This window comes from Mizuhopecten yessoensis, unplaced genomic scaffold (assembly GCF_002113885.1).
Source record: "Mizuhopecten yessoensis strain PY_sf001 unplaced genomic scaffold, ASM211388v2 scaffold9359, whole genome shotgun sequence".
In the NCBI taxonomy this organism is placed as follows: Eukaryota; Metazoa; Mollusca; class Bivalvia; order Pectinida; family Pectinidae; genus Mizuhopecten; species Mizuhopecten yessoensis.
The window spans coordinates 19,864-35,248 of NW_018408008.1; the positions used below are offsets into that span (position 1 = coordinate 19,864).

The 15,385-nt window shown below is 35.4% G+C and overlaps 1 long non-coding RNA gene across 2 annotated transcripts in view; it reads right to left on the minus strand.

Annotated features, from left to right (window-relative positions):
* Window positions 1-15,385, minus strand: part of LOC110457874 — an 82,560-nt gene that overhangs the window by 14,863 nt on the left and 52,312 nt on the right. Inside the window, exons 1-3 of one of the 2 annotated variants that reach the window (XR_002463728.1) lie at window positions 15,358-15,385; window positions 8,801-8,856; window positions 8,407-8,447 (exon numbers count right to left, since the gene is read on the minus strand). The exons of the other annotated variant lie outside the window; for it this stretch is intronic. This is a non-coding gene — a long non-coding RNA (uncharacterized LOC110457874). The remainder of the gene's footprint in view (window positions 1-8,406; window positions 8,448-8,800; window positions 8,857-15,357) is intronic. 2 annotated transcript variants of the gene reach the window in all.

Genomic DNA, 15,385 nt, shown 5'->3' on the forward strand with positions numbered 1-15,385 from the left:
TCAAAATAAGAAATGTCTAAAGAAGTGATATATGTGTATGAGGGCTGGCCATATTTACACTGATTTCCATAAGCTTACTATACTTTGACTATTGTGCTATTCGAATAAGTTGACTATACTTTTAATATTATGTATACGTTCTGGTAAGTGTAAGTTGAATATGCTTGTCAAACTAGTGTACACCTAGCGAGGCCGCGGGGTACGCTATTGATTGAGTCGGTGGCGAAAGGATATCATTGGTCAGTAGCAGTAAGTAGCAAATCGAGTATAATGCGATATAGATAGATTCGGAGTTCATATGTACATTACTCGCACAAGGACCAGGCAAGCTTCACTGTTAAGTATATGAATCTACTCGGGATTGACTGTTTCCATCTCAGGTATGCTGTAGAGTTTTTACTGTAAGACCCTGTGTGTTTGTTCACTTATTACTTTATACTTTACAGTATTACGGCTACTGATGAAGACTTTTGTAATATTCAATATTTAGTATTTTATGCGTGCGTATTGTATTGAATCATACCGATACTCTATTCTAAATATGTAACTAATATATGTTCGTCATAATATTTCATTTTTATAGCATTGTACTATTTCATTATCCTGAAATTATGGATAATTCATTGTGATCTGCTTGCATTTGTAACTGAAAATTTCTTTAAAATTAAATAAAACACAATGAACCCTGAGAAGCGAGTTGTTCCTCAATCCACCTAGCTACATGTAGAACATTGAACTGAAACCTAAAGAAAACTTAAATGACATGCTGTATACAGACGGGATATAAATTCCCTGATTGTGACTTTGATTGTATGGACAGAAAAGATATAGAAGAGTGACGCTGATTAAAATTGGGCTTCCGACGATCACTTTCAACCCCCCCCCCCCCCCCCCAAATAGTCGAGATAGCTGTTTGAGGTAGACAACTTCCTGTGAAAATACATACGTTTTACGTTTCTCTTTAATTCCAGTCTATCCACCCCCTTATTTCATATGCGCTACTAACATCAATAATGAGAGGAATCTAATTGTATTATACCTTGGGCTCTGCAATACCTAAACCAGCATGTAACTATACTACAGTCGCAATATCAAGTGACACATTTCCACCGATATTTCAATTTTTAAAGCAAACCTTTATTACTTTACCACAACAGTATGTTTACAACACGTATGAAACACATTATTCCAACTTATGATCACGCGTGTTTGCTTTGGTGGAAGCCCACATATGGTCACTGGGTCTGTCAACTTCAACTGGTAAGCTTTTTTCCCTGACTTTTTCAGACTTAACTGATATTCCAATTCGTGTTCCGGACGTTGACAGTGATGTTGCAAAATTATCAACCAACTATCTCTTGTCATTCTGTAATTTTAATCATTAAGTTTGAAAGCGCATATCCGTTATTCTCTCTTATATGTGACACTCGTAAGCGTGTTAGTTGTTTTTATTTCAGGTTTCAAGAATGCTTTAATTGAATGAGCAATTAGATGTTTATGCTAGACGTTATTGAGGTGATAACCGTATAAAATATGATTACACAGAATTATCACAATAAACTCTATCCAAACAAGGATCGTTACAATCTATGGCATGGTAAACACAATATTTGGAATATGCTGACGACATCAAAAATATCGTTTATAATCTATATTAGATTAAACAACACTTACGAACGGAGATATTTCGTTATACAAATTTATCAATCCCTGTTATAACTGATGACGGAAGAACGCGATGGATCTTAGAGAAGAAACTTGACCGTACGGAGAAAAGCTACGGGGTTGGGTAGGAAACCCAGGGGAGTGAAAAATATTCTATTTTTAAAGGCGACACTGACTATTTACTAGAGATATCGACCGCAAGTCTCTTGTTGTAAATAAACAAATACTCAAATTTCAAATGTTCTATTCAATAGGACGCTATCTATTTTAATGGAAGATGTTTCCCTTTTTTCACAAATTGTATATGATATACAAGCGGACAATTTGATACAACACTCAGTTCAGACCTTAAATGGGAGGCTCCTATACAAAATGTAATGAGCAAACATAACATTCCGATTCCTCAGTAAAAACTTCACATTAAGTTTTGTTTTGGAAGTAACATTGAATTGGCAGGGATGAGAGGAGCACAATCTATGTGAAGCTGAGCAAATATTGTATGATCATGTGGTTTATACTTATAACTGACGATTGTTCGATCGTAGGGAAAATGCTCGCCTGAACATGTTTTACAAATCTGTTGTGGTAGCGAAACCGTTTAAGCGAGGAATGTGAACCATCTAGAAATCTACAGAAATTTAGTCTTACACCGTTCACATGCCAATGTGTTTAGCTTGCCACTCTATTGTTTAAGTAGGTAGCAAGATATACAAGCCGCATTTGAAATAGCTCAAATAACCATAAACAACTTAAACTATTACATAGAGGAAATTGCGACATAATTTGAATTTGACGTCACGCAATGATTGGACCCCGATTGCTCCAACAGTTAGACCAACAAAGACGATATGTATTCCCTTGTACTGGTTCTAGCTCTATAACAATATGTTCGGTTGGTAGGTTTTTCTAAGGACTGAACAATGGAAATGCAAATATACAAACATGCTTCCAGTTCTGCCATTGATCCCCTGGAGTAATTCTTTAAACGCAGAACGTCATAATAACATTATACACATGTAGCAAAAAAGAAAAAGCCTACATGTCAACCTTGTAGACGAAACAAAGTTCACTAGTGCTTTTCATACAGTTGAAGTATGAGTCACATAGGGACCGTGTAGGCACATTCCGCACAGTCACCATTTCATTACTGATACTGCACATGTAGCCGGAGACATGGGCGGATTACCATCAGTCAGAGCTCCCTCTGGTGGTGCATAGCATGAACCAACTTATGCTACACTGATGACTCATTTGTTCTTTTGAAAACCTGTGTTCACACAGGTTCTATTAATACACCTTCACTACCTTAGATATCACGGTTTAACCCATACCGACATGTAATGTAATATTTAAATCGTGACAGGTCAGTAGCCCATGATAATTACTAAGATCGACGTAACATTAACCATTTTTTCGTTTTTTTTTCTATAACGAAATACTTAGCGATATTGAAATCTTATTTTAAACACAGATTTACTATTTACTTATTAGACACCATACATACTCGACATTGCCTTTTGCTGATGACCTAGAAAAGGATAAGTATAAAAAAGGAAAGAAACGAAGTTAACCTAAACTATATCAGACCTTTACAGTTTTAAAATATTGATGAATCGATTCTTAAATAAAATGTCAAACTATTTCCTTTACGAAACCGCTCTCTTATCGATAACCAATCATGTGTTAACGATGGCATTTCAAATTAACAAACAAAGACGTCGACATAACCCGAGAAGATGTTGACATGTCAAAGGATATGCCGAAATAATGTTTAAATTGAGTAGCTATATAACTACATTTTCGGAGATAATATTGCCAGGATAATTAGCACATTCCGAAAAATGATCTTGTAGTGTACTGATGGCTTATAATCAGGTTTAAGAACGAATTAGCCTTAACTTAGATGTTGTATATCAGTATACCAATTCAAATCGCATAATGATTTCTTGTGGAATGATTTGTTAACTGCTCATTTCGCCTTGCCTTAATAAGTTGCGAGTCGATGTCACATTTCAGCATTAACACAATAAAAAGCTGTTTTACCTATTGACTTGATAATTATATCGGCAAAATTATCTCGTTTTTGCGACGTATTCAAAAAATATTTTGATATCTTTTAAAAAATATGTCGACATAAGTAACTCGAAAGTCGAAAGTTTTGGAGTACCAAAAGTAGTTGATTTTGAGTAGATATGGAGTACGATGGGGTGATATACAATGTACATTTGGGCAGGTTATGTGTATAGTAATCTCTGCCGACTTTAAAGTGCCATTTCACTGAAATGTTATGCCAAAGGCACCGGCACAGCTTTCCGCACGGTCAGATTATAGTGACAACGGATGAACCACTTGCTGACATTACCCCAGATGCTGAGCCTTAAGCAGGGAATCACAACTACCATTTTTAAGGACTTTGGTATGTCCCGGCCAGCCCCGACTGGGCACTTCTTGATTTAAAAGACGAAAATAATTCGTGATTATTATGTTGTACAATATATCTGATTGTTTGAAAGTCATTTTATTATATCCTGAAAACACAATTACATAAGAAAAGATACACAAGCTATTTAACATGGCGCATATTTACCTCGGCAATTTGTTTTGTTATGGCGGGATAACGAAGGACCTGAGCCGATGGAGTGGTCAATTTCAGTAAGTTTCATAATTTATATAAATGTTCATTATTCTCTCTCTGGTCGTTATGACATTACACTAACTGTGTCAGTATTGAGAATCGACTTACATTCTTACAATAAATACATTATTTTGCAGCCAATCTTTACCTCATTTATATAAATATTTGTAAGTATGTATTTAAAATGACGTTCATCAACATTTGATCCTTCAGTGTAAGATATCTAGATCCGTGTCTGCCCTTTACAAATATAAACTTTTCAGAGCAAAACTATTTGTATTAAATATGCTGCATTGTAATATTGAAATATCATGTGTTTTATCACAGCCAGCCTTTAATGAAATCTAGCACGTGGCCATATTTTTGGCGTATTTGGGTCAAAATAAGAGTGTTGAATGTGGCGTGTCTGTGTATAACTAAAACATTGTGGGAAACTGATATGTTTGTTTGTTTGTAATACATATATGTAAGGCACCTACCGCAAAATTCGGGGATTGTTGTTGCGTTACAGATAGCATCATTGGAAAGGAACGCACGATGATATGTTTTTGCTTTCTCAAGTTAACAGATTAATTGTAGAATGTGGCTTGTCTTTTATAAAGGACTCGTAAGAATGCATGACTGATTACAACATCTACAGCAAGGATAATTTATAGAAGCATACTTTTTATGTTATACGGGTAACATAGACAAATATGTTGTCCTTGTAGACGAACTTTGAACAATCAGAGTCACCTTGTGGATCTTATACATAATTGTGTTATTGTGGTCTACACGATACTCAACAATCATAGCTCCTGATACATTTTATACAACAGTATTTAAGCCCTTAATGTTGACACGGTAGACGGATACTCTATAATCAGAGTTGCCTGGTGTATTTTTAACATATACATTTAAGACCTAGTTGGTGACCTTGCATACGGAACCTATACGCTCTGACCCCATTTGCGTATCTTATACACAGGTTTTTGTAGTTTACACGATGATTTTAGACGGATATTCAACAATCAGAGATGCCTGGTGATATTTTAAAGATGTGGTATTTGCCTAAATATTGACCATGTAAACGGATACTCTTAATTTGAATTCCCCAGTGAATTTAATACAGAGGTAGTTAATGTCCTAGTGTTAACCTTGCTGACGGATACTTTACAATCTGAGTTGCCTAGTGTATTTTATACAAAGGTTGTATATTCATAAATAATGACCTTGTAGACGAATACTTAACAATTATAGTTGACTGGTGCATTTTATACAGATGTGGCGTATGCCTAAATATTGACCTTATAGACACGAGGGACGCGGATACTATATGGGAGTAGAACAAGATTATGAGGTGACAGATGGTACAAGGAATGAGAGTAGCATACAGATGAACATTTAACTTTAGGTACGGCGAGAAGGCCAGTTATACGAGAGAGTGATCTATAGAACATTAGGCTATAACTTACAGAACACTTTTTACATGTTGTATATAGATGTGTATTAAATTGCCTTATTATGTTTTTTTATCAAATAATGAGTACAGGTTTTGAAAAAGAGCGTGCATTAAGATGTGTATTATAACCACCATCCCTGACCCTTCCTCTAATCCCTTTACCTGTCAAGCTATTTTTACTTTATTCTGCTGAAATGCATATTACGGTTTAAGTGCATGTTCAGAGCCACTCTTCCCCCTTTTTTGCCATCTGTTGCACATAATTATTTGGACTAGAATTATGCTTTATTAATAATGCAAGGAAACTTACTTGAAAAAACAAGCTCCCAAGCGATATGCACTTTTGTACATTATGTACAAATGTATACAGGATAATTTTGCGGTGTTGCTTTATCGCATCTTTCTCGGGAGGATTCCAACACGAACTTAACTAGTGTTCGAACGTATTGGCAAATATAAATACTAAGTAAACCACACAACTTGCGGTATTGACACATATTATAACGAATTAAGAGGTTTTATCCAATTGGAATCGCGTTACATTCAAGTAATAATCGGACTAGAATAAATAAAAAAACAAACGTCGGAAAAATAGAACCTAGATCACAATATAGTTTATTAATATTATCAGTTTTCCCTCGTTGTTAACATAACAGTGTACTAAGTGTGGTTTATGCTGAAAAGATTGTCTTACATACCCACGTGGTCGGGCAGGTGAACCCATACCTATTCACGTCCGATTGGGGAATCGAACCCCGGGCGCCTTTATGAAAGGCGGGTGCGTTATTCAGTCCGCCACCCAACCACCATAACCACCCTCTCAAAAGTCCTTAATTATAATTTATTGAAGGGGAAATGTCCTCATGAAATATATAATACTGCAACTATTTCAAATACTGTCTTCATCAACACCCGTCCCTCATTCTTGCTTCCCCGCTGAAGTGGGATGGATCTTACCTCAATATTTACCTGAATTTTCCTATTTAGCCCTACCCTCTGCTCTCAGGGGACACATCCTCCATTTTTACAAAACTGATTTCACATTGCCTAAGGATGCTCTTAACCATATTTGGACAAAACCCTTTAGTTTGTTGTATTTGATACAGTGGTAATTACGACCTAAACATTGACCTTGTAGACGGATACTCCTCAATCTTGGTTCCCGGGTGTATTTTATACAGTGCCACTTGAGACCTAAATGTTGACATGGTAGGTAGATACTCTACTATTAGAGCGTGTATAGGAGGTTCCCATCAGCTGTATCTTCCTCTGGTAATGCATAACATGATATAACTGATAGCTCGTTTTGTTTTGAAATCGGTTTTCACATAGATTATATAAATACACACGTACTACGTTTAGCTATTTCTATTAAGCAATACCAGGCAGACAGTTATCAATGCATTCATGAAATGTCGGTAAATCATGATGATTATATACGACCAACTGACATTAACAAAATAAAGCTTTTCTGTACAAGCCTGGAATTCAACACGGGTTTGGTGTTTAAGGACGAGGATATATTATCAGTTGTTACCGTGCTCTGATAAACAATTACATTTTTTTTCAATGGAAACCAAGTAAGAAACTAATATTTCTGTTACGTTGTAACATTAACTTGTTAGACACATAACAACGAATCCATGCAGCATTACGCTATGTTCATGCAATATGTCTTGTTTATGACACAATTACTATTTTAAAAGAAAACTGCCATACCCTCTTTTAAATGAGTAATTTCTAATCCCATTTGATGTGATAAAGTTCTGTAATGTTCCCGCCAAATAGTTACTTGGATTGATGGACACCTGTAAAGTTAACATGACACTAATACAAACTTTAGTCATTACAGCTATTGTGATTTACTTACGTTTTGATTCCAAACAATATCTAATCGCGTCCCATAGTAAGATTGTATGTAATTATGATTAAAGGCAGTGGTCTCAGTATCTGATATGATAATACAACCCTACATGAATTTAAACAAAGATAAAACAATCACTTAAAACCTTTATTAAGTGTATTAAAACATTACAACTTAAATATCTCAGATCAATTTGCATTTTCTCTCGATACAGCTGATGCTTTCGTTTATGAGAATGGTTTCTTTATTATTACAATGGTCATTTCAGGGGAAAAGACAACGAAACCAAACCCAGACAAAATATTGATAGAACAATCCAGCCACATGGAAATGCAAATTTGTATGAAATATGCGAACGATGGTTGACCACTGTTAGCCTTGGATTATAACTGACGCGTGGCCATATTTTTTCGGCGTATTGAGGCCGGGGTTAGATTGCGAAATGTGGCGTGTCTGTGTATAATTTATACCTCCTTCGTTTGCTTATTTGTAATACATATATGTAAGATACATACCGAAGAATTCGGGGATTTTGATTTCATTACGGATATCATTACTGATAAGAAACATCTAGATCCGTGTCTGCCCTTTACACATAGAATATGTATAGAACTTAACATTTTAGATACAAGCAGGTGTATTGTTGCAGTCAACGTTTCATGAAATCTAACGCTTGCCCATATTTTTCGGCGTACTGAAGACGGAAAATATTGTGGAATGTGGCGTGTCTGTGCATAATTTATACCTTCTTGGAAACTGATAATTTTATATATTTGCAATACATATATGTAAGGTACCTACCGCATAATTCGAGGATTGTGGTTGTGTTACTGATGACATCACTAGAAAGGAAAGCACGGTGATATATTATTTTGTTTTGATTTCTCAAATCAGAATCCACGATTTTTTTACAATATACGTAACCGTATATGTGATCTAAGTTATAGAACTCTTAATCATTGAAGATATAGGACAAACAGGGAGATTCGTGACAATATTGACTAGTTTATCATCCTTGATTTTAAACCAAAATTCAAAAACTAGGTTGAAAGTAAATATTTAGAAATGACACAAAGGAAACGCTCATTACATTATCCCTGAAAGTCAAACAATTTACCTAAGCATAATCAGAGCATGACTATAGTTTGTCTTCAAGAGACAATTAAATGCAACTATGTAATAGATGTAATCCTACCTTCTTAGATGGTGATGAAAATCCCGTCGCCTTTGTTAAACCTAAGATCGCTGCGGCTAAATGTAAAAGATACAAGTTCTTTTAGTATGGATATCTTGCTGAATACGAGGTAACACAAATTGACTTTGACGTGATCATTAAAAACAATTGAAGTAAAATATGACACAGATGCAGTTAGATTTTATATAGAGAATATATGCGGTGTGGATTTTGTTTCTCAATAACCCCAAATACCACGGAAGATATGGCAGTTACATTATTAAAACAGTGATGCCTAACGTAGGTAGGTTAGTATAGCATCTGCCTAATTGACTAGATTTCTTGAAATAACCGGATGTTAATTGCATATTACAATGACGGTTTAATGATCAAATTAAGTAAAAAAATGCTGTGACTTTATAAGAACAGGCAAAACAGACATTAATGCTGACGTTTTCAAGAAGACACATATTATAAAAAGGCCAATACTGAACAATATAGTGGTTGTAAAAGTGGAAAACTTAGATGAGGAATCTGTGCATATTTGTAACTATTAAAAGCAATGATGACAACATTTCAAAAGGGATATTTGATTTATTGTTCAAAATGCTCAACTTTGCAATTGGTGCTATATGAATTAATAGGGAAACGCACAATTGAACGAATTTCAGTCCACAAATAATCGAAACAACCATACAGGTTTTTGATTTAGCTCACCTTGTATTTTGGATCTAACAGAGGGACAGATGCGTAAGACTCCTAAATCTATGAATTCCCAAGCAGTACTCTAATGGAGAAAGAAGAAACTAAACCATTGAACAGCAGGTAAAATTGACAGTTTTAATGTTACACTCACACCGCTATAAATGTGAATTCATATTTAACGTTTTAATAACATTTTGTGTTAAGAGAAAATAATAAAACACACTTAAAGCAGAAATAAGCTTTTCGGTAGTTTGTGGCGTTTTCTCGCGAGAGTGAAGGGCACTGAGCTATGTCTTTGCTAGGAGGAAATGATTAAATCAGAATACAATTAGTCACATTAGTATCAGGAAATTAGTCTCTGTGAATCTGGAACCCATGTGACAGAGGGAACGTAATACAAAAGAAGATGTAAGTATTGTTAACGCATTATAAACTGGTGACATAGTTATACATGTTTATCGTGTAGATAACATATATAAAGTACCGTGGTATGATCCAGTGCAGGAACGATGGAAAACATAGTAGATGACTTATGTACAGTTGTGGGATCGCACAACGTTACATGAAGTATTTTGTGCGCACGATGTGTGCATGGTGTGTAAACGATGTGTGAACGAGTGCGAACGATAAAAAGTGGACGATCATTGCTTACGCACATTTGTGCGGAAATTCGACAAATGTTGTGCGATAACACTCGTGGTTGGTGTAAAATGAGGAATGACTGAACAATATATACGGTTTCGTGTTCAAACATATAAACTTGATTTTTTAGTTTGTTTCTATATTCTTTCTACATCTATAAGACTATCTTTCTTTCTATATTTTCTTAAATTTAGAAATGGTGTTTTCGGTGTTTTTTAAACAACGTTCATCAACAAATGAAAAATTACAACACAGTCTCGGCAACACAGGTAAACATAGTCAGTCTGTACCTGGACCGTAGTTTTACACTGCCGGGGCACTTACGTAACTCGCCCAGGTGTGAAAACTAGGTGAAAGAGAGTTATAGACCAAAATAATGCAAATAGCAAATACTAAACGTCCAGTTGTGTTTTCATAACGGTCACACGGTATCACATAGCAAACAAGGATCTTTATAAGCTATGGCGAGGGAAACAATATTTGGAATATGCTGATGACAACAATGATATCGTATATAATCTATATTAAACAACACGTACGAACGGAGATATTTCGTTACATATATTTATCAATATATGTTAAAACTGATGACGGAAGAACAAAATGGATCTTAGAGAAGAAACTTGATTGTACGGAGAAAAGCTACTGGGTTGGGTAGGAAGCCTAGGGAAGTAAAATATGTTCTATTTTTTAAAGGCGACACTGACTATTTACTAGAGATCTGGACCGCAATTAGCTTGTTGGAAATAAACAAATATAAAAATTTCAAATTTTCTACTCAATAGTTTTGGAAGTAACATTGAATTGGCAGGGATGAGAGGAGCGCAATCAATTTTTAGCTTAACAAATATAGTATGATCATATGGTTTATACTTAGAACTGACGATTGTGTGTTCGATGGTAGGTAAAATGCTCGCCTGAACATGTTTTACAAACCTGTAATAGTAGCGAAACCGTTAAAGTGATATTCAAACCTACACCGTTCACATGCCGATGTGTTTAGCTTGTCACTCTATTGTTTAAGTAGCTAGCAAGATATACAAGCCGCATGTAAAATAGTTCATATAACCATAAAACACTTAATGTATTACATTTATAGTTAAGAATTGGTGTATTGTTTAACAATTCCCGTTCAAACATATTCCATGATTCTTTCAAGTGCGTTTGGAGAACATGCTTAATGGGAGAACGTTGTATACTATCATAAATGTTAAAATATATGACAGAAATAATGTACACGGCTTGGTTGTTATTCAAACTTATATTTTTTACCTCAGTGTGACAAGATAAATAGTGTGTCATATTGACGGCTCAAGTCTATAACGAGTGTGAGTATTCGGGAAAATGCGTCATGATTTAAATTTGACGTCACGCAATGATTGGACCCCGATTGCTCCAACAGTTGGGCAAAACAATACCGACCTGTTTCCGATTGGAAAATATGCACGTGTACTGGTTCTAGCTCTTATAACAATATGTTCGGATGGTAGCTTTTTCTAAGGACTGAACAATGGAAATGCAAATACACACACATACCTCCAGTTCTGCCGTTGATTCTTTAAACGCAGAACGTCATAATAACATGATACACCTGTAGCTAAACAAGTCTACATGCCAACCTTGTAGACGAAACAAAGTTCACTAGTGCTTTTCATACAGATGAAGTATTAGTAACACGAGGACAGTGTAGATACAATCCGTACAGTCAGTATTACATGCCTGATACTACACATGTAGCTGGAGACATGGGCGGATTACCATCAGTCAGAGCTCCCTCTGGTGGTGCATAGCATGAAATAACTTATGTTTCAGCGATGAATCGTCTGTTCTTTTGAAAACCTGTTTTCACACAGGTTCTATTAATACACCTGCACTACCTTCAGCGATCACAGTTAAACCCTTACCGACATGTAATACAATATTCCAATCGTGACACGTCAGTAGCCCATGATAATTACTAAGATCGACGTAACATTCACAAAATGAAGTTTCTTTTATATAATGAAATACTTAGCGATATTGGAATTTTATATCAAACACGGGTTTACTGTTTACTTATCAGACACCGGGACCTACTCGACATTGTCTTTTGCCGATGACCCAGAAAAGTATAAGTAGAAAAAAGGAAAGAAACGAAGCTAACCTAAACTACACAAGACTTTTACAGTCTTAAAATAGTGGTAAATCGATTCTTAAATTAAAAAACAAGTTAAACTATTTTCTTTAAGAAAACCACTCTCTTACCGATAATCAATCGTGTGTTAACGATGGTATTTCAAATTAACAAACATTGTTTTTAAAGATGTCGACATGACCGGAGAAGATGTCGACATAGTCAAAGGATATGTGGCAATAACGTTTTAATGATGTCGCTATATATCTAAATAGATGATATTGCCGTGATATTTATCACATTCCGAAACATTATCTTGTGGTGTACTGATAGCATATAATCAGGTTTAAGAACGAATTAGCCTTAATTTAGGTGTTGTATATCAGTATATCAATTCTAGTCACGTGCTAATTTTTTTGTGGAATGATTTGTTAACTGCCCATTTGACTTACATAAATAAGTAGCAAGTCGATGCCACATTTCAGCATAAACACAATAAAAAGCCGTATTACCTATTTACTTGATAAATATAACGCATTCACGATCTCTGAAAAAGTAAAAAGATATCGACTTAATTTTAACTTTTTTGTGACGTATTAAAAAAATATTTTTACATCTTTTAAAAGTTATATCGACATAGGTAACTCGAAAATCGAAAGTTTTGGAGTACCAGAAGTAGGTGACTTTGAGTAGATATGGAGTACGAGGGGGTGATATACAATGTTTATGAGGGCAGGTTACGTGTATAGTAATCCCTGCCGACTTTATAGTTTTTTTTTTTTTACTGAAATGCCATGCCGAAGGCTCCGGCACAGCATTGCGCACGGTCAGAATATAGCGACAACAGATGAACCGGTTGCTGACATTACCCCAGATGCTGAGCCTTAAGCAGGGAATCCCAACTACACTTTTTAAGGATTTTGATATGTCCCGGCAAGCCCCGAATGTACACTTCTTGATTTAAAAGACGAAAATAATAAGTGATTAATATGTTTTACAATATATTTGATCGTTTGAGAGTAATTGTATGTTATTCTGGAAACACACTTACATAAGAAAGGATATACAAGCTATTTAACATGGCGCGTGTCTTTGTGCACATTTACCTTGGTAATTTGTTCTGTTATGACGGGGTAAAGAAGGACCTGAGGTGATAGATTAGCCAATTTCAGTAAGTTTCATCATTTATATATATATGCATTATTCTCTTATGGCATTACACTAGCTATGTCAGTATTGAGAATCGACTTACATTCTTGCAAAAAATACATTATTTTGCAGCCAATCTTTACTTCGTTTACATAAAATAGTTGTAGTCTGTATTTTCAATGACGTGCATCAACATATGATCGTTCAGTGTTAGATTAATAGAAGCTTCCCCTCCCTTGAGGGTGTGACAGAGAAACACCCTTAAGGATGATTATTGTTCTCCCATCGTATTATTTCAGTCACAACTCCACCGACAGTAGTGTAAACAAATACACATGTGGGGTATGAATATCGTCATTCACTTTTGATGACAGTGCTGTAGATATTGTAATCAGTCAGACGTTGTAATCAGTCAGACAGTGGTCTATACATGCTGAAATTGTTGATGTTATACGGGTAACATAAACATACAGGTTGAACAATCAGAGTCACCTTGTGGAGGTTATACGTAATTGTGTTATTGTGGTCGACACGATACTCAACAATTATAGCTCCCTGATGTATTTCATACAAAGGTATTTGCGCCTTTAATGTTGACACGGTAGACGGATACTCTATGATTAGAGTTGTCTGGTGTATTTTAAACATAGACATTCAAGACCTACTTGGTGACCTTGTATACGGAACCTATACGCTCTGCCCCCATTTGCATAGCTTATAAACAGGTTTTTGTAGTTTACACGATGATTTTTAGACGGATATTTAACAATCAGAGTTGCCTGGTGAAAGGCGAGTGAGTTATTCAGTGCGCCAACCAACCACCATAGCCACCATCTCAAATGTCCTTAACCATAATTTATTGAAGGGGAACTGTCCTCATGCAATATATAGCACTGCAACTATTTCAAATATTGTCTTTGTCTCGCATCAACATAATATAAAATTATGTCCCTCATTCTTGCTTCCCCGCTGAAGTGGGATGGATCTTACCTCAATATTAACCTGAATTTCCCTATTTAGCCCCTACCTTCTGCTCTTAGGGGACGCATGCCTTATTTTTACAAAACTGATTACACATTGCCTAAGGATGCTCTGAACCATATTTGGACAAAACCCTTTAGTTTGTTGTATTTGATACAGTGGTAATTAAGACCTAAATAATGACCTTGTAGACGGATAACCCCCAGATACTCTACTATTAGAGCTTTCGTTTTTCCATACAGATGTAGAAACATGTCAACACGATGACCTTGTTAGGTATAGAGTTTGGTTGACAGGTAAACGAGGTTTGCGGGTAAACCTCGTAGGAGGATCCCGTCAGCCGTATCTTCCTCTGGTAGTGCATAACATGATATAATTGATAGCTCGTTTTTGTTTTGAAACCTGTTTTGCACATAGATGCTATAAATACACACGTAGTACGTTTAGCTATTTCTATAAAGCACATACCAGGAAGTAAGACAAAGATACACCCCTGAAATGTTGGTGAATCATGATAAATATATACGACCAACTAACATTAGCAAAATAAAGCTTTTCTATATAAGCCTGGCATTTGACACAGGGTTGGTGTTTAAGGACTAGGAGACATTCGCAGTTGATACCGTGCTCTGATAAACAATTCTATTTTTTTAAAGGAAACCAAGTACGAATTTAACATATTTTTTACGTTGTAACAGTTTAAAGCACATAACAACAAATCCATGTAGCATTACCATATGTCCATGCAATATGTCTTTCCATGTCACAATTTTCTATTTTAAAAGAAAACTTCCATATCCTCTTTTAGTAATAATAAATATATAGTATTAGTTAATAAACTAATATACGAATGTTCACGCAATCTATTATAAGCTGATAACAATAGTATGATCATATGATTTAGCTCTTATTAAAGTATGACAATATGTTAGGTTGGTAGCTTTATCTAACGGATGTGACAATGTAAATTGGTAATTTACACACATACCTCCAGTTATCCCTTTGATCTCATGGAA